At 48.3% G+C, this 19,118-nt stretch overlaps 1 pseudogene; it reads left to right on the top strand.

Moving 5' to 3' along the window:
- Positions 1-5,689: 5,689 nt before the first annotated feature.
- On the top strand, positions 5,690-5,807 carry LOC126254255 (5S ribosomal RNA; annotated as a pseudogene).
- The last annotated feature ends 13,311 nt before the right edge of the window (positions 5,808-19,118 follow it).

Below are 19,118 nucleotides of genomic sequence, written 5' to 3'. Positions count from 1 at the left end.
GGCAAGATTTAAGTGAGTTTCGACGTGGTGCTACAGTCGGTGCATGAGCGATGGGGCACAGCATCTCCGAGGTAGCGATTAAGTCGGGGTGTCCCCGTACAACCATTTTACTAGTGTACTGTGAATATCAGGAATCCGGCAAGACATCAGATCTCCCACATCGGTGAGGCCTGCAAGAACGGGACCAACGATGACTGAAGAGAATCACTCAACGTGACAGACGTGCAACCCTTCCGCTGCAGGTTTCAGTGCTGGGCCATCAGCAAGTGTCGGCGTGCGAACCATTCAACGAACATCATCGATATTGGCTTTCGGAGCCTAAGGCCCACTCGTGTACCCTTGATGACTGGGCGACACGTTTACTCCTCGCCTGGGCCCGTTAACACCAACATTGAACTGTTTATGACCGGAAACATGTTGCCTGGTCGGAAGAGTTTCATTTCAAATTGTATCGAGCGGATGGACGTGTACGGATATGGAGACCTTATGACTCCATGGACACTGCGTAGCAGCAGGGGACTGTTCAAGATTATGGAGGCTCTGTAATGGTGTGGGACGTGTGCAGTTTGAGTGATATGGGACCTCTGATATGTCTAGATGCGACTCTGGCAGGTGACACGTACGTAAAGATGGTGTCTGATCACCTGTATACATTCATGTCCATTGTGCATTCCCACGGACTTGGGCAGTTCCAACGGGACAATGCGACACCCCACACGTGCAGAATTGCTACGGAGTGGCTCCAGGAACACTCTTCTGAGTTTAAACAGTTCCGCTGGCCACCAAACTCCCCAGACATGAACATTATTGAGCGTACCTGGGATGCCTTGCAACGCGCTGTTCAGAAGAGATCTCCACCCCCTCGTGCTGTTACGGATTCATGGTGTCATTTCCCTCCAGCACTACTTCATACATTAGTCGAGTCCACAAAACACGTCGTGTTACGGCAGTTCTGCGTGCTCGCGGGGGCCCTACACGATATTAGGCAGGTGTACCAGTTTCAAAAACGACAAATCATACCACAAACATTGTGCTAGGTGAAAATTTAATGTCAGTAAAGGCGACCTCTATCTATGCTATAAGAGGCCACCTCCTAATCGCCACTGTTGCGTTGGCTTTGTATTTTCAAATGGAAACGCCCCATTTTATTGCATATCCGGATGTTACGCCAAAAAGTACCTACAGTTTATTCAAACCATTGCTTCCCATTAGCGTTAGATGGCACTGTAATCGATGGATATCAAGTATGTCTGTTTTGGCAATTAAGAATCGACGCATCTGATTCTACATTTCACTTACGATGTAAATGAAAAAACCTTTGTGTTCTAACAGTTGATATTTATGTTTCAAATTTACTTTTCTGTTGCAAATGTGATTGTACCATACGATACGGTTAGCCATTTGAATGACCGGTTCGAAACTATGTTTGGCGTGATCTAGGAACAACGACGTGGAAATACACACGTCAAAAATGTTTTGCCTCACCTCGGTTCAGACAGTTCCGGAACGTGTAAATAAAATTGGAATAGAGATCAACATAAACATCATTTCCGCCCTTTTTATTGCTCATGGAAACCACACATTGCATGTTGTACCAACATACAGCGAGACCTTGAGTGGTGGTGGTCCAGATTGCTGTACAAACTGGTACCTCTGATAGTCAGTAGCACTTTCTCTTGCATTGACGCATGCCTGTGTTCATTGCGGCATACTGTCGACAAGTTCATCAAGGCACTGTTCATCCAGATTGTCCCACTCCTCAACGGCAATTCGGCGTAGATGCCTCAGAATGGTTGGTGGGTCACGTCGTCCATAAACAGCCCTTTTCAATCTATTCCAGGCATGTTCGATAGGGTTCATGTCTGGAGAAAATGCTGGCCACTCTGGTCGAGCGATGTCCTTATCCTGAAGAAAGTCATTCACAAGTTGTGGACGATGGGGGCGCGAATTGTCGTCCATGAAGAGAAATGCCTCGCCAATATGCTGCCGATATGATTGCACTATCGGTCGGAGGACGGCGTTCACGTATCGTACAACCATTACGGCGTCTTCCATGACCACCAGCGGCGTACGTCGGCCCCACATAATGCCACCCCAAAACAGCAGGGAACCTCCACCTTGCTGCACTCGCTGGACAGTGTGTCTAAAGTGTTCAACCTGACCGAGTTGCCTCCAAACATTTATCCGACGATAGTCTGGTTGAAGGCATATGCAACACTCACTGGTGAAGAGAACGTGATGCCAAGACTGAGCGGTCCATTCGGCGTGTTGTTGGGCCCATCTGTACCGCGCTGCATGGTGTTGTGGTTTCAAAGATGGACCTCGCCATGGGCGTCAGGAGTGAATTTGCGCATCATGCAGCCTATTGCGCACAGTTTGGGTCGTAACACGACATCTTTTGGCTGTACGAAAAGTATTATTCAACATGATGGCGTTGCTGGCAGCGTTCCTCCGAGCCATAATCCGTAGGTAGCGGTCATCCACTGCAGTAGCAGGCCTTGGGCGGCCTGACCGAGGCATGTCATCGACAGTTCCTGTCTCTGTGTATCTCCTCCATGTCCGAACAACATCACCTTGATGCATACCGCGACGCCTGGACACTTTCCTTGTTAGGTGTCCTTCGTGGCACAACGGCAAGTAATAATTCGGAAACGATCGAACCGCGGTATTGACCGTCCATGCATGTTTGAAGTACAGATAACACGAGCCGTGTACCTCCTTCCTGGTGGAATGACTGGAACTGGTCGGCTGTCGGACCCCCTCCGTCTAACAGGTGCTGGTCATGCATGGTTGCCGGCCTGTGTGGCCGAGTGGTTCTAGGCGCTTCAGTCTGGAACCGCGCGACCGCTACGGTCGCAGGTTCGAATGCTGCCTCTGGCATGGATGTGTGTGATGTCCTTAGGTTAGTTAGGTTTAAGTCGTTCTAAGTTCTAGGGGACTGATGACCTCAGAAGTTAAGTCCCATAGCGCTCAGAGCCATTTGAACCATATATGGTTGTTTACATCTTTGGGCGGATTTAGTGACATCTCTGAACAGTCAAAGGGACTGTGTCTGTGATACAATATCTACAGGTAACGTCTATCTTCAGGAGTTCTGGAAACCAGGGTGACCCAAAACTTTTTTTGATGAGTGTAATAGTTTTCTGTTCCCATTGGGATGCTTGATTTCAGCTTACCACTGAGGCATTTGATTTCGGTGAGTCCTCTTGCCCCTCACCGTAACTGTAACTGACAATGCTTTTAAGTTGTGCACATGCATTCCACACACGAGTTAATAACTATCGAAATGGAACATCGTCAGTTTCGAGCATTTATTGTGAATCACAAGTATGGTGAGAGGCAAGAGGACTCACCGAAATCAAGCATCCCGATGGGAACAGGAAACTGTTATATCCACGTCGTTGTTCTTGGATCACGCCAAACGTAGTTTCTAACCAGATACTGAAACGGCCATCCATCCTGTATTGTGCAAACACATTTTTAACACTAAAGTAAATTTCGAACAAAAAAGTCAACCGTTAGAACACGAAGGTTTACATTTACGTCGTAAATAAAATGTGGAATTCTCAATTGCAAAAACAAGTACATTTGATATTTGTCGATTAGAGCACCGTCTACCTCGAATGGGAAACAATGGTTTGAGTAAACCCTAGGTATTCTTTGGCGTAGAATCCAAACATAAACGGGAGGGTTCCCATTTGAAAATACGAAGATGACCTCGCCCACGCAGGGGTGTTGGTTAGAAGGGGGACAGTATATATAGAATGTGCGTTTTCTAAGTTTATTCTGATGACACATTCCACTACATAGCGTTTACCGTGGCTCAAATGGCTCTGAGCACTATGGGACTTAACTTCTGAGGTCATTAGTCCCCTAGAACTTAGAACTAGTTAAACTTAACTAACCTAAGGACATCACAAACATCCATGCCCGAGGCAGGATTCGAACCTGCGACCGTAGCGGTCTTGCGGTTCCAGACTGCAGCGCCTTTAACCGCACGGCCACTTCGGCCGGCCGTTTACCGTGAATGTGGTCTATGGAACACGTAGCTAACCAACTAAACTTTATTAACAAATTAACCACTACAAGCAGACGATGAACGTGCAAGACTTAGTACATCCTTACAAGAAATTATGTCTCAAAAGGCATGGATCTTCGTAGTTTTGTGTTAGGTAGCAATAAAAGTCAGAAACAGGGACATTTTGTTAAAGAAAATGAACCACGGCTATCCATTCTTATGACAAAGAGCACGCCAAAAGGAATCCGTGTATGACGCCCGGTAGGCCCCGCTTGCTGAGTAATGGCCGCCCGCAACTTTGTGACGTAAACTTCCTCGTGGGTGTCTCACAGTGGGAAAGCCGTACCAAGGACTCGGCGCATCACACTTAACTTCGCCAGCCGGGCTGTGCGCCGCGTTTGATGTCTCGATGCAACATCTCTTTGGCACTCTGTCCTCGGCATTCGAGTGGGACGGCGCGCTTGCATAACTACTTCGTGCGGAGATTCCGGAAACTTCTTTTATCTGTGGGGCGAACTCGGCAAGAGAATATTCAGTAAATATGCGGTCACTTGGGAATGTTAAGGACACTGCAGTTACGAGTGGTCAAGAAGGAGCAGCAGAGCACGTCAGCAAAAAGCCGCCGCCTCATCTCGCCTCGAAAATGGTAAAGTACATAACATCACAGTGTATTCATCCTCACAGCATTCCTGGTGTAGTCTTCCGTTCTTCAAAAAGTGAGAATATTCGGCACAGTAATAACTCGTTATTGCAAGTGAGTAAAATTTTCGTTTTGTGCGTATGAGCGTCGATATGATCACTGATTTTGCTGAACACCTAAACGGCGTAATGTTGAGGACCTCATTAAGCCGATCAATTGGTTCGTGATAGCAAAAGTGTAATTTTAGAGAGTAATACGTGGAGATTTTCTACAGTGTTGGAAAAAAACAAAATTATAATGTTACAACTTTAAACATAGATGTGTGCAGCAACCGTGAAAATATTTTTATAGTAAAGACAGTCCACTGGTTGCAACGGATTTTGTAGTCGAATTGACCACGGTTTCAACTCCTAAGCTAAGGGAGCCTACATCAGAATTTATATTACATAGGTAAGAAGTTGAGCATAACAGCTCTCGTCATACAGTTTTAACGCCAAAAAGGCCACGTAGCATAATAAAACATCCTACGTAAAAGTTTTATTGTCACTTCTAGTTAAAAATTAAAGATTGCCACTAAGGGCTGCTTGTGTATACTGAAACAGGTGGCGCCGTGAGGTCAACCCCTTTTCTGTGACCCGCATATTAACAGTTCTTGTGGCCACTGAAGCACCGGTTGCACGTCGGATCGATGATGAAGATGAATCTGTGGCTCTCAGTGCCTCCCTGACGATTGCTGGGCCCTCTCCTTCTATCGTCTCTCTACGTCTACAGCCTCCCTCTTGACGTTGTGTTCGGCCATGGTTCACCGATTCCTACCGCCATCATCGAATAGTGGCATCGCTCTTATTCAGACGTCGAGCGATTCGCCGATTAATCCAACCGACTACCTTAAGCCTAATTACAGGTCCTGTCTCAAATGGTGACATCTGTGTGTATCGGTCACGCGCCTGTCCGTGAGCTGTAGTTACTGTCCAACTGAGTACACGGAATGAAATTCGCAGAGACTTTATGCGCTGGATTTAAATGTCCGGGCCAACTGCCTTGCCGCAGTGGTAACACCGGTTCCCGTCAGACCACCGAAGTTAAGCGCTGTCGGGCTGGGCTAGCACTTGGATGGGTGACCATCTAGTCTGCCGGGCGCTGTCGGCAAGCCGGGTGCGCTCAGCCCTTGTGAGGCAAACTGAGGAGCTACTTGACTGAGAGGTAGCGGCTCCGGTCTCGGAAACTGACATACGGCCGGGAGAGTGGTGTGCTCACTACATGCTCCTCCATATACGCATCCTGTGACGCCTGTGGGCTGAGGATGACACGGTGGCCAGTCGGTACCTTTGGGCCTTCCTGACCTGTGCGGGAGGAGTTTTTTTTTTATCGAAATGTCCCCTCTTCACTCTCCTTGCCAGCTGCGCGGTGAAACTGCGCGGTAGCTTCACACATTCATCCATTGGCCGCCAAAGTTGACAGTTTAGCATCTCCCATCGATACCTGTGTGAACATTAGTTTGCGATCACTTTGCTTCACATCTTCTTGGTGGGTCATTTTCCTTTTTTTTTTTTCTTAGGGTGAACAACCGTATGAATAGAAGAAAAATGTTTGTTTCGTAAATAAAACCGCCTTTTCCTGCTGCCACTTAATTTATTTTTCCCAGACGCGTTTCGCCTTTTTTTTTTTTTTGTAAGGCATCATCAGTGGGATATGTAACGATTCAGTTTTGTTATTTTGAGATTATCAAACGGTTCACGTCGCGATTTTTTATGTAACACAGTAATTACTTACGATTTGCTGTGATATGCGTTTCCTCTTATCTGCTTCAAAATGGCTCTGAGCACTATGCGACTTAACTTCAGAGGTCATCAGTCGCCTAGAACTTAGAACTAATTAAACCTAACTAACCTAAGGACATCACACACATCCATGCCCGAGGCAGGATTCGAACCTGCGACCGTAGCGGTCGCTCGGCTCCAGACTGTAGCGCCTAGAACCGCACGGCCACTCCGGCCGGCCTCTCATCTGGTCTGGAGGTCACACTTCCACTTTATTACCGACATAGAAGCACAATTTTGAGTCCCGACCTTTTCCACGCTGTTCACCATGTTTCTTCTTCTCTCTTGTGGTGTACTATTGATCTGTTGGCACTAGATATAACTATTTCTTCGGGCACTGTGCTTTTAACAACGTAAATATTACAACTTCAGTACGTGTTTCCTCCTCTTTGGTGCGTTTACCTACTTGTTGCCAACCCAACGACGTATATGAAGATGGTATCTGTTCTTTCGGACATCTTCATATAGTCATATAGTCATATAGTCATTGATCTACTTCTTCTGTGCGGATGCACACGCATTCCCCGAACTCTTACGGGACTCGGTAAGATTGTCTGCCGCGAGTAATGAGTGTAATGGGCAGGTGCACTACGAATGTAGTGTGTGGACCTTAAGTTGGGAATGTGGGTCTCACGGGGATAAATCCCTGCAGTCGCACTACCCTCTGTGCCCTCGGTGGCTCACTTGTCACATGGATGGAGCGTCTGCCATGTAAGCAGGAGATCCCGGGTTCGACTCCCGGTCGGGGCACACATTTTCAACTGTCCCCATTGATGTGTATCAACGGCTGTCGACAGCTTAAGGTATTGATTTAATTATCATTTCATAACGACGTATGTGTTCAAAAGCAACCAAAACCAACTTCTGTTCGTGATGTTTATATTGTGTGTGTTTATGAGAGAGAGAGAGAGAGAGAAAGTGAGCTGAAGAGTGGGTAAATTTTTTTGTGGGTGGTTCGGTTTGGTGGGGGTGAGAGGCGGGGGTGGTGGTTTCAGTTGTAGCCTGTTGAATATGAATATATTCGCTGTTAGCGAGTGGTTAAAACCTTTGGTGACAGCTGATTTGACTTTACGTTACAGTTTACTGTGGATGGGTTCATACATACCGCAAGTGAGTGTAAAGATGTTGGGTACTATATTTACGCTCTTTGGGAGCTTTATTCTATTATTTTATCTATTAGTATAAAAAATGAATCGTTTGGCATGTATACTTGATCACGCAACACTTTTTGCCTTCCTGCTTTGGTTTTCTGTTTGTGGTAATATTCTTGCAGGATTAGGAGGTGTTTTCTATTGTGGATTCTAATTATTTTCAACTCTTCTGTAGTGGTTGGTGTGTGGTCACGTTGTCGTAGGTGTTCTGCAAATGTGGAGTCGTTTGTCCCATATTTCCAGGCTTTCGTGTGTTCTTTGTTTCTGACATCATCTGCAAATGTGGAGTGGCTTGTCTCATATTTTGAGGCCCCCATGTGTTCTTTGTACCTGACAAGTTTCCGCCGCAACAGAACGCTGCCAGGAAAAATATAATTTCACACGACAGAAGAAAAAGACAAATTCTGCGTTTCTCGGAAGTGCCACTTACTCAAGTCACATGTTTTCGGAAGACCTTACATGTACTCTCCTTTCCTTAACACCTTTGTTTCTGTAATTCCTAAAATATTCGGATTTTTCCAGCACTACGTTTTGTTACTAAGGGCGTAATCACGTTACCAGGCGCTTCGATCGGCTTATCGCGAGCTTTTATCGTCATATTTCACGAGGATGCGCTGAACACTTGACAGCACATGCACAACTGCTCTGAAAACATTCAAAGTGGGATGCGTGTTCTTTAGTCACCACTGTACTTGTTTACTGTAACATCGCCGCATGTTTCCGGTAACAGCTGCGGGAAACTATATGCAATAATTTCATGGTCATGTAGTAGGCATGTACATGCAGATAAACAAAATACACTCCTGGAAATGGAAAAAAGAACACATTGACACCGGTGTGTCAGACCCTCCATACTTGCTCCGGACACTGCGAGAGGGCTGTACAAGCAATGATCACACGCACGGCACAGCGGACACACCAGGACCCGCGGTGTTGGCCGTCGAATGGCGCTAGCTGCGCAGCATTTGTGCACCGCCGCCGTCAGTGTCAGCCAGTTTGCCGTGGCATACGGAGCTCCATCGCAGTCTTTAACACTGGTAGCATGCCGCGACAGCGTGGACGTGAACCGTATGTGCAGTTGACGGACTTTGAGCGAGGGCGTATAGTGGGCATGCGGGAGGCCGGGTGGACGTACCGCCGAATTGCTCAACACGTGGGGCGTGAGGTCTCCACAGTACATCGATGTTGTCGCCAGTGGTCGGCGGAACGTGCACGTGCCCGTCGACCTGGGACCGGACCGCAGCGACGCACGGATGCACGCCAAGACCGTAGGATCCTACGCAGTGCCGTAGGGGACCGCACCGCCACTTCCCAGCAAATTAGGGACACTGTTGCTCCTGGGGTATCGGCGAGGACCATTCGCAACCGTCTCCATGAAGCTGGGCTACGGTCCCGCACACCGTTAGGCCGTCTTCCGCTCACGCCCCAACATCGTGCAGCCCGCCTCCAATGGTGTCGCGACAGGCGTGATTGGAGGGACGAATGGAGACGTGTCGTCTTCAGCGATGAGAGTCGCTTCTGCCTTGGTGCCAATGATGGTCGTATGCGTGTTTGGCGCCGTGCAGGTGAGCGCCACAATCAGGACTGCATACGACCGAGGCACACAGGGCCAACACCCGGCATCATGGTGTGGGGAGCGATCTCCTACACTGGCCGTACACCACTGGTGATCGTCGAGGGGACACTGAATAGTGCACGGTACATCCAAACCGTCATCGAACCCATCGTTCTACCATTCCTAGACCGGCAAGGGAACTTGCTGTTCCAACAGGACAATGCACGTCCGCATGTATGCCGTGCCACCCAACGTGCTCTAGAAGGTGTAAGTTAACTACCCTGGCCAGCAAGATCTCCGGATCTGTCCCCCATTGAGCATGTTTGGAACTGGATGAAGCGTCGTCTCACGCGGTCTGCACGTCCAGCACGAACGCTGGTCCAACTGAGGCGCCAGGTGGAAATGGCATGGCAAGCCGTTCCACAGGACTACATCCAGCATCTCTACGATCGTCTCCATGGGAGAATAGGAGCCTGCATTGCTGCGAAAGGTGGATATACACTGTACTAGTGCCGACATTGTGCATGCTCTGTTGCCTGTGTCTATGTGCCTGTGGTTCTGTCAGTGTGATCATGTGATGTATCTGACCCCAGGAATGTGTCAATAAAGTTTCCCCTTCCTGGGACAATGAATTCACGGTGTTCTTATTTCAATTTCCAGGAGTGTATGATGTATCTACAGTGGTGGCTGTTGTGTAAGAGCACACGAGCACGTTAACACCCTAACTTTAGACACCTTGAGGATTTAAGCGTAATGTAGATACCGTAATCTGAAATACATGGCACTAAATCTAATGCGTTATGCTCTGCTGCTACTCGGTGAAACTTGACATCAGGGTCGTGAGCACACATTCGATTGTGCGCGCTTGAAGGAGCCCATGCGCAACTGGCGTGACGTAATTTCCTTAGAGGCCAAATACATATGGATTTGATAAACAATGTGCACAGCTCACAGTGTGCACTGCTAGCCCTCAGCACACAACTACTAGTTTACGTCAGTGCCACCAAGTAGTAGCACGCTGCAATAGACTTCTATCTCTGATCGCTTGGCAGAAATCCCGCTAGATGGCATCGCTTCCTCAGAAATGTCCAATTCATTCGCTATATAGTAAAACTAGATGGTACATTAGCATATGTTATAGTTACACTAACAGAAAAACATATTTTCTGGGGTTCTCAATGAGGTAATGTTAAGTTTTGGATTTTAATCCATTTGAGGCGCTGAGAACCATAAACACATCATCGTCGATTGTGAGACTGTAGCGTCTGTTGACCTTATGATGGGTCAGGTTTATTTGTGTTGTATGCCCATATTATATATACATGAACATTCACGAAAAACTGTCTCACAAGTTTCTCTGATATTCACTTAAACGGCTCATTTGTATTCTCGCCTAATGACTATGCTGGTAGACACAACTACTTGAATTAAATCATTCAAAAATGGTTCAAATGGCTCTGAACACTATGGGACTCAACATCTTAGGTCATAAGTCCCCTAGAACTTAGAACTACTTAAACCTAACTAACCTAAGGACATCACACACACCCATGCCCGAGGCAGGATTCGAACCTGCGACCGTAGCAGTCCCGCGATTCCGGACTGCAGCGCCAGAACCGCTAGACCACCGCGGCCGGCAATTAAATCATTCCGCAAAAGGCATTTTGTGTTTGGTGTTGGTTATTTACTGTGCAGGAATCGGCTTTCCTGTGCAGAGTCAGCATGAACTCTGTTGAATCTGTTTTAAGTGTTAACAGGAAAGGAAAATTACCAGCAAAAGTTATCCGCAAGGGAACTAGGGCCTCCCAGGACCAGTTCCGTTGTCTGAGAAAGTGAGGAAATCAAATAAGTGTGACTACAAGCGAAGATTTAACGAAGAAGTGTATAATAAGAGTGGAGACTTCCAAAAAAATTAAACGATGGGCCTCAACTATGTACCCTCAGACTCAGAGTTGAAATATTAAAAGTTTTGGCTGGTTTCGTTGTGTAGGGGCTGGGATGCGTAGCTGGCGCATTACAAGCCAAATACTTCTGAGTTTACAGTACACAATATGAATATACACACGAATCCAATGGTCGAAGGTTCCTATCACACGGAAATTCCGAATTTTGAATGTAACATAGAAATTTAATTGCAATTACATAAAATCTGCAGATACTATTTTTAACGACTTTAAATGATGAGTACGATAGCAGAAGTAACTTTAAGAATGCCGTTTATTACTGCAAAACACTTATTGGTGTCGATGGTCCAGCAATTAAATATAAGTTGAATAACAGGGAAACAGTAGATTCATACTTCACGTAATCAGTTATGAACGACAACAGAGCTCCCGAGATATTCACTTCTAAACGCATAATACGTCTTCACTGCAGAAGCCACGGAAATCTCACAAGTGCACGAGTCGGCACTGCGTAATCTCCCGCCACCACGTGCAAAACTCCTCAACACTCTCGCGCTGTGATTGGCTAGAGCGCTCCTGCCATGTCTCCAAGCCAATACACACTCACAAGCATATTGAAACACATACGAAATACTGGATTTACATTTAAATAACTTTAAATCAAATAAATATTCCTACAGCTGGACCATAAACACACTCTAACACACATTATTAAATACATAAACAAATCAAATAAACATATATCAAAGGAATAGAAACAAAAGTATGCCAGTAGCCTACTGCCTCTGTGCTTTCTCAAACACAGTAAATATTTAACCAATTTCTTCATGAATAGGATATATCGGATATAAACAAAGACATAGACGAATAAATACATTTATAAGCATGCTGCTACGGTTTTTTCGTGTAACTGTGGAGTACTTATGGCCTGACGCGATCGATAGTAAGCGGCCACTCTGACCTCCAATAACTCGTGTACTATTCAAGCTACATGCCAGTAATTCATATCAGTTTATGATTACACTAATAGCTTTCTAAAGACGTATCGATCGACAAAATCGGATGAATCGTTTAGATTTTGGAAGTTCGTTGCTGGGTGTTACTTGTATAATTTAGAGTCAGATACCAAACTTTAAACTAATAAAGATATTGAAAATCTGATTACACCATCAGAATCGTCGAGCAAATAATGGTAATGCACATGTTTCTTTTTAAGGTGTCATGATTCCTCTCGCTATTATTAATTTCTACATGAACTGTGAAATGTCTGCCAATATACACTCCTGGAAATGGAAAAAAGAACACATTGACACCAGTGTGTGACACCCACCATACTTGCTCCGGACACTGCGAGAGGGCTGTACAAGCAATGATCACACGCACGGCACAGCGGACACACCAGGAACCGCGGTGCTGGCCGTCGAATGGCGCTAGCTGCGCAGCATTTGTGCACCGCCGCCGTCAGTGTCAGCCAGTTTGCCGTGGCATACGGAGCTCCATCGCAGTCTTTAACACTGGTAGCATGCCGCGACAGCGTGGACGTGAACCGTATGTGCAGTTGACGGACTTTGAGTGAGGGCGTATAGTGGGCATGCGGGAGGCCGGGTGGACGTACCGCCGAATTGCTCAACACGTGGGGAGTGAGGTCTCCACAGTGCATCGATGTTGTCGCCAGTGGTCGGCGGAAGGTCCACGTGCCCGTCGACCTGGGACCGGACCGCAGCGACGCACGGATGCACGCCAAGACCGTAGGATCCTACGCAGTGCCGTAGGGGACCGCACCGCCACTTTCCAGCAAATTAGGGACACTGTTGCTCCTGGGGTATCGGCGAGGACCATTCGCAACCGTCTCCATGAAGCTGGGCTACGGTCCCGCACACCGTTAGGCCGTCTTCCACTCACGCCCCAACATCGTGCAGCCCGCCTCCAGTGGTGTCGCGACAGGCGTGAGTGGAGGGACGAATGGAGACGTGTCGTCTTCAGCGATGAGAGTCGCTTCTGCCTTGGTGCCAACGATGGTCGTATGCGTGTTTGGCGCCGTGCAGGTGAGCGCCACAATCAGGACTGCATACGACCGAGGCACACAGGGCCAACACCCGGCATCATGGTGTGGGGAGCGATCTCCTACACTGGCCGTACACCACTGGTGATGGTCGAGGGGACACTGAATAGTGCACGGTACATCCAAACCGTCATCGAACCCATCGTTCTACCATTCCTAGACCGGCAAGGGAACTTGCTGTTCCAACAGGACAATGCACGTCCGCATGTATCCCGTGCCACCCAACGTGCTCTAGAAGGTGTAAGTCAACTACCCTGGCCAGCAAGATCTCCGGATCTGTCCCCCATTGAGCATGTTTGGGACTGGATGAAGCGTCGTCTCACGCGGTCTGCACGTCCAGCACGAACGCTGGTCCAACTGAGGCGCCAGGTGGAAATGGCATGGCAAGCCGTTCCACAGGACTACATCCAGCATCTCTACGATCGTCTCCATGGGAGAATAGCAGCCTGCATTGCTGCGAAAGGTGGATATACACTGTACTAGTGCCGACATTGTGCATGCTCTGTTGCCTGTGTCTATGTGCCTGTGGTTCTGTCAGTGTGATCATGTGATGTATCTGACCCCAGGAATGTGTCAATAAAGTTTCCCCTTCCTGGGACAATGAATTCACGGTGTTCTTATTTCAATTTCCAGGAGTGTAGTTTCACAAAGTCCGCCACCTTTGGCACACCCAGCATACAAATCCCCTTCATCGACACAAAGCACAGTCCTCGAAACAGCATCAGAGTGGAAGTCCCAGCCACGCGGTCGGCCTGGACCACGCGCTGGGGCAACCCCTCTTGCTCCAGCTAGTGTTCGGTACCACGTGGTTGCTGGTGAGTCCTGGATTGCCGGGCGGCCCGTGCGGCCACGCCAACTCGGAACTTAGAATATTTTCAGGGCGCCACAACTCGCCCGTTACTTGACAAGAGTAAGTTGTTTTGTGGGTGCAACCTAAGAATGTCTGATGTTCAGCTCAGAAGTTAATTCGTTAGCTACTGCATGCATTAGGAATGTTCTACATTTGTCCGAAAAAATGAAAAAGCATGAACACTCCCACTTACACAAATATGCGAAACTGAGAGTAGTGAAAACTTAAACATTATTTCACTCTTGCGGAAATGGAAATCTTTTGTGTGTATGCGTGTGTGTATGTGCGTTGGGTGGATGGGTGGGGGAGGGGGGGAAGGAGGGAGGATGATGGTTGCCTTACACCTTGCACCCTCTGCTACAAGTTTCATGGTGTCTCACGCACTACAAGTATGCATGCGCTAAGATGACGGTATTTACTGGACATATACGAGGGCAGTTCAATAAGTAATGCAACACATTTTTTTTTCTGAAACAGGGGTTGTTTTATTCAGCATTGAAATACACCAGGTTATTCCCCAATCCTTTAGCTACACAACACTATTTTTCAACGTAATCTCCATTCAATGCTACGGCCTTACGCCACCTTGAAATGAGGGCCTGTATGCCTGCACGGTACCATTCCACTGGTCGATGTCGGAGCCAACGTCGTACTGCATCAATAACTTCTTCATCATCCGCGTAGTGCCTCCCACGGATTGCGTCCTTCATTGGGCCAAACATATGGAAATCCGACGGTGCGAGATCGGGGCTGTAGGGTGCATGAGGAAGAACAGTCCACTGAAGTTTTGTGAGCTCCTCTCGGGTGCGAAAACTTGTGTGAGGTCTTGCGTTGTCATGAAGAAGGAGAAGTTCGTTCAGATTTTTGTGCCTACGAACACGCTGAAGTCGTTTCTTCAATTTCTGAAGAGTAGCACAATACACTTCAGAGTTGATCGTTTGACCATGGGGAAGGACATCGAACAGAATAACCCCTTCAGCGTCCCAGAAGACTGTAACCGTGACTTTACCGGCTGAGGGTATGGCTTTAAACTTTTTCTTGGTAGGGGAGTGGCTGTGGCGCCACTCCATTGATTGCCGTTTTGTTTCAGGTTCGAAGTGATGAACCCATGTTTCATCGCCTGTAACAATCTTTGACAAGAAATTGTCACCCTCAGCCACATGACGAGCAAGCAATTCCGCACAGATGGTTCTCCTTTGCTCTTTATGGTGTTCCGTTAGACAACGAGGGACCCAGCGGGAACAAACCTTTGAATATCCCAACTGGTGAACAATTGTGACAGCACTACCAACAGAGATGTCAAGTTGAGCACTGAGTTGTTTGATGGTGATCCGTCGATCATCTCGAACGAGTGTGTTCGCACGCTCCGCCATTGCAGGAGTCACAGGTGTGCACGGCCGGCCCGCACGCGGGAGATCAGACAGTCTTGCTTGACCTTGCGGTGATGATGACACACGCTTTGCCCAACGACTCACCGTGCTTTTGTCCACTGCCAGATCACCGTAGACATTCTGCAAGCGCCTATGAATATCTGAGATGCCCTGGTTTTCCGCCAAAAGAAACTCGATCACTGCCCGTTGTTTGCAACGCACATCCGTTACAGACGCCATTTTAACAGCTCCGTACAGCGCTGCCACCTGTCGGAAGTCAATGAAACTATACGAGACGAAGCGGGAATGTTTGAAAATATTCCACAAGAAATTTCCGGTTTTTTCAACCAAAATTGGCCGAGAAAAAAAATGTGCTGCATTACTTATTGAACTGCCCTCGTATGTCCTGGTGCTTCCTGTCGGAAGATTCAAGCGGCATCCTGGAGACATTATCGCTGGTGGCTCAGAAGTCCGATGCGAGAGCCGACTTGGCGCCCACAAGCGAGGCAAGTATGAGTCGCTCCAGCAGGAGGGTTAGTCATAATCTCATGTCTGCGCGATCGTTTCGCAGCTAAGTTGTTTAGCCATACTTGGTCATGCATCTTGCTTACATCTGCAGTCAGTTTGCCCCATTTGCTTCGATTGTCACCGAGTTGCTGCCACTTGTCACTGTCAGTTTTAAATGCGCACGTATCACGCTTGACGCAATCCCTAAAGCGTAGTGAAGGTCTTCCAAGAGGTCTCTTTCCTCCTGCTGTTTCACCGAGTAATGTGCTCTGGGGCAGACTGGACTTGCCCACACGATGCACATGTCGTAACCACCGCAGGCGACGTTGCCTGAGGGTGGCGGTGATACTCTGTTGTCGTGCAGTTTTCAGAACCATATCACTTGTCGCACGATCCTTCCATGATTTTCAAAAGATGTTCCGTAAGCACCGCAGGTGAAAGGCGTTGAGCTTTCGTTCCTGTTTGGCATACGACGTCCAAGTCTCAGCTCCGTACAGGAGAGTATTCAGCAACGTGATTGATACACAAGTATTTTTGTCGACAATGTGAGATGTTTGTTGTCGCACACTATGACTGATACACAAGTATTTTTGTCGACAATTTAAGACTGTTGTTCCACGCTAGTGTGCGGAACTTTCCGAAAGTGCCGGCAGCCTTTCATTTCATGCATTTATCTCGTCATCCAGGGAGAGATCTTCCGTCATTATTGAACCAAATGGCAGAATTTTTCGACTACCTTCAACAAGGAGCCGTCCAGTTTGATGACAGGCCGATATGTGTATCCTTGTGCCATGACAACCGCCTGCTTTACGTTTATAGACATGGAGAAGAACTTCAAATGGTTCAAATGGCTCTGAGCACTATGGGACTCAACTGCAGAGGTCATTAGTCCCCTAGAACTTAGAACTAGTTAAACCTAACTAACCTAAGGACACTACACACATCCATGCCCGAGGCAGGAATCGAACCTGCGACCGTAGCGGTCTTGCGGTTGCAGACTGCAGCGCCTTTAACCGCACGGCCACTTCGGCCGGCGGAGAAGAACTCCCATGTAGTAAAGAATTTATCCACAAGCTCTTGCAGATCGTCTTGAGTATGCGCTGCAAATTCAGCAGCATCAGCAAACAAAAGGCTATTTACAAGCAAGTCTTCCCGGAAGTGCTTGGATCTGAGTAATGTTGTAGAGCTTCGCATCAGCTCTGGTATAGAGATGAATGTCCAGGATAGTTTCACCAAAAGTGACTTTGAGGAATGCTGAGAAAAAAATATTGGATACAGTGGGAGCCAATACAACGATCACATAAAACTACCACAAAAGGTAGTTGCAGGGAAAACAGATGAAAGGCTGACATGTACCTGCTGCAACCAAAATGAAGTGTTATTAATTCACAATAGAACTGGCTTGCAAAACACACGTTCCACCACTTGTGAAATTCTAACCGGGTAAGACTGGTTAGTGTTAGACAAGACCCTACGGAGAGCGGCAAGTTCCGTCACGCGATCGTTTTGTCCGTGCAAGAGCGTTGCAGAGATGCTCAACACTCTCGAACTGCAAACGCTGCAAGACAGCCGATGTGCTGCACGGAAAAGTTTATTATTAAAATTGTGAAAGCGTTCGCTCCAAAAAGAGTCGGACAACATACACTCCTGGAAATTGAAATAAGAACACCGTGAATTCATTGTCCCAGGAAGGGGAAACTTTATTGACACATTCCTGGGGTCAGATACATCACATGATCACACTGACAGAACCACAGGCACATAGACACAGGCAACAGAGCATGCACAATGTCGGCACCAGTACAGTGTATATCCACCTTTCGCAGCAATGCAGCCTGCTATTCTCCAATGGAGACGATCGTAGAGATGCTGGATGTAGTCCTGTGGAACGGCTTGCCATGCCATTTCCACCTGGCGCCTCAGTTGGACCAGCGTTCGTGCTGGACGTGCAGACCGCGTGAGACGACGCTTCATCCAGTCCCAAACATGCTCAATGGGGAACAGATCCGGAGATCTTGCTGGCCAGGGTAGTTGACTTACACCTTCTAGAGCACGTTGGGTGGCACGGGATACATGCGGACGTGCATTGTCCTGTTGGAACAGCAAGTTCCCTTGCCGGTCTAGGAATGGTGGAACGATGGGTTCGATGACGGTTTGGATGTACCGTGCACTATTCAGTGTCCCCTCGACGATCACCAGTGGTGTACGGCCAGTGTAGGAGATCGCTCCCCAGACCATGATGCCGGGTGTTGGCCCTGTGTGCCTCGGTCGTATGCAGTCCTGATTGTGGCGCTCACCTGCACGGCGCCAAACACGCATACGACCATCATTGGCACCAAGGCAGAAGCGACTCTCATCGCTGAAGACGACACGTCTCCATTCGTCCCTCCATTCACGCCTGTCGCGACACCACTGGAGGCGGGCTGCACGATGTTGGGGCGTGAGCGGAAGACGGCCTAACGGTGTGCGGGACCGTAGCCCAGCTTCATGGAGACGGTTGCGAATGGTCCTCGCCGATACCCCAGGAGCAACAGTGTCCCTAATTTGCTGGGAAGTGGCGGTGCGGTCCCCTACGGCACTGCGTAGGATCCTACGGTCTTGGCGTGCATCCGTGCGTCGCTGCGGTCCGGTCCCAGGTCGACGGGCACGTGCACCTTCCGCCGACCACTGGCGACAACATCGATGTACTGTGGAGACCTCACGCCCCACGTGTTGAGCAATTCGGCGGTACGTCCACCCGGCCTCCCGCATGCCCACTATACGCCCTCGCTCAAAGTCCGTCAACTGCACATACGGTTCACGTCCACGCTGTCGCGGCATGCTACCAGTGTTAAAGACTGCGATGGAGCTCCGTATGCCACGGCAAACTGGCTGACACTGACGGCGGCGGTGCACAAATGCTGCGCAGCTAGCGCCATTCGACGGCCAACACCGCGGTTCCTGGTGTGTCCGCTGTGCCGTGCGTGTGATCATTGCTTGTACAGCCCTCTCGCAGTGTCCGGAGCAAGTATGGTGGGTCTGACACACCGGTGTCAATGTGTTCTTTTTTCCATTTCCAGGAGTGTATTATTTCCTCTAACGTACATATTGCATTATGAGCACAGAGAAGAGAAATTAGAGCTCTTACGGGGATCTGACGTCAGTAGTCCTTCCAAAACACGTTCCGCGAATTCAGGCAGACAGAGGGATGGTGGAGACGGGGGGATTGGGAGAGGGGGGAAAAATGGAATGGTCGTATGGC

The sequence above is a fragment of the Schistocerca nitens genome, chromosome 4 (assembly GCF_023898315.1).
Source record: "Schistocerca nitens isolate TAMUIC-IGC-003100 chromosome 4, iqSchNite1.1, whole genome shotgun sequence".
Lineage (NCBI taxonomy): Eukaryota > Metazoa > Arthropoda > Insecta > Orthoptera > Acrididae > Schistocerca > Schistocerca nitens.
The sequence above is the reverse complement of the archived record's forward strand: the minus strand, read 5'-3'. Positions and strand labels throughout refer to the sequence as shown.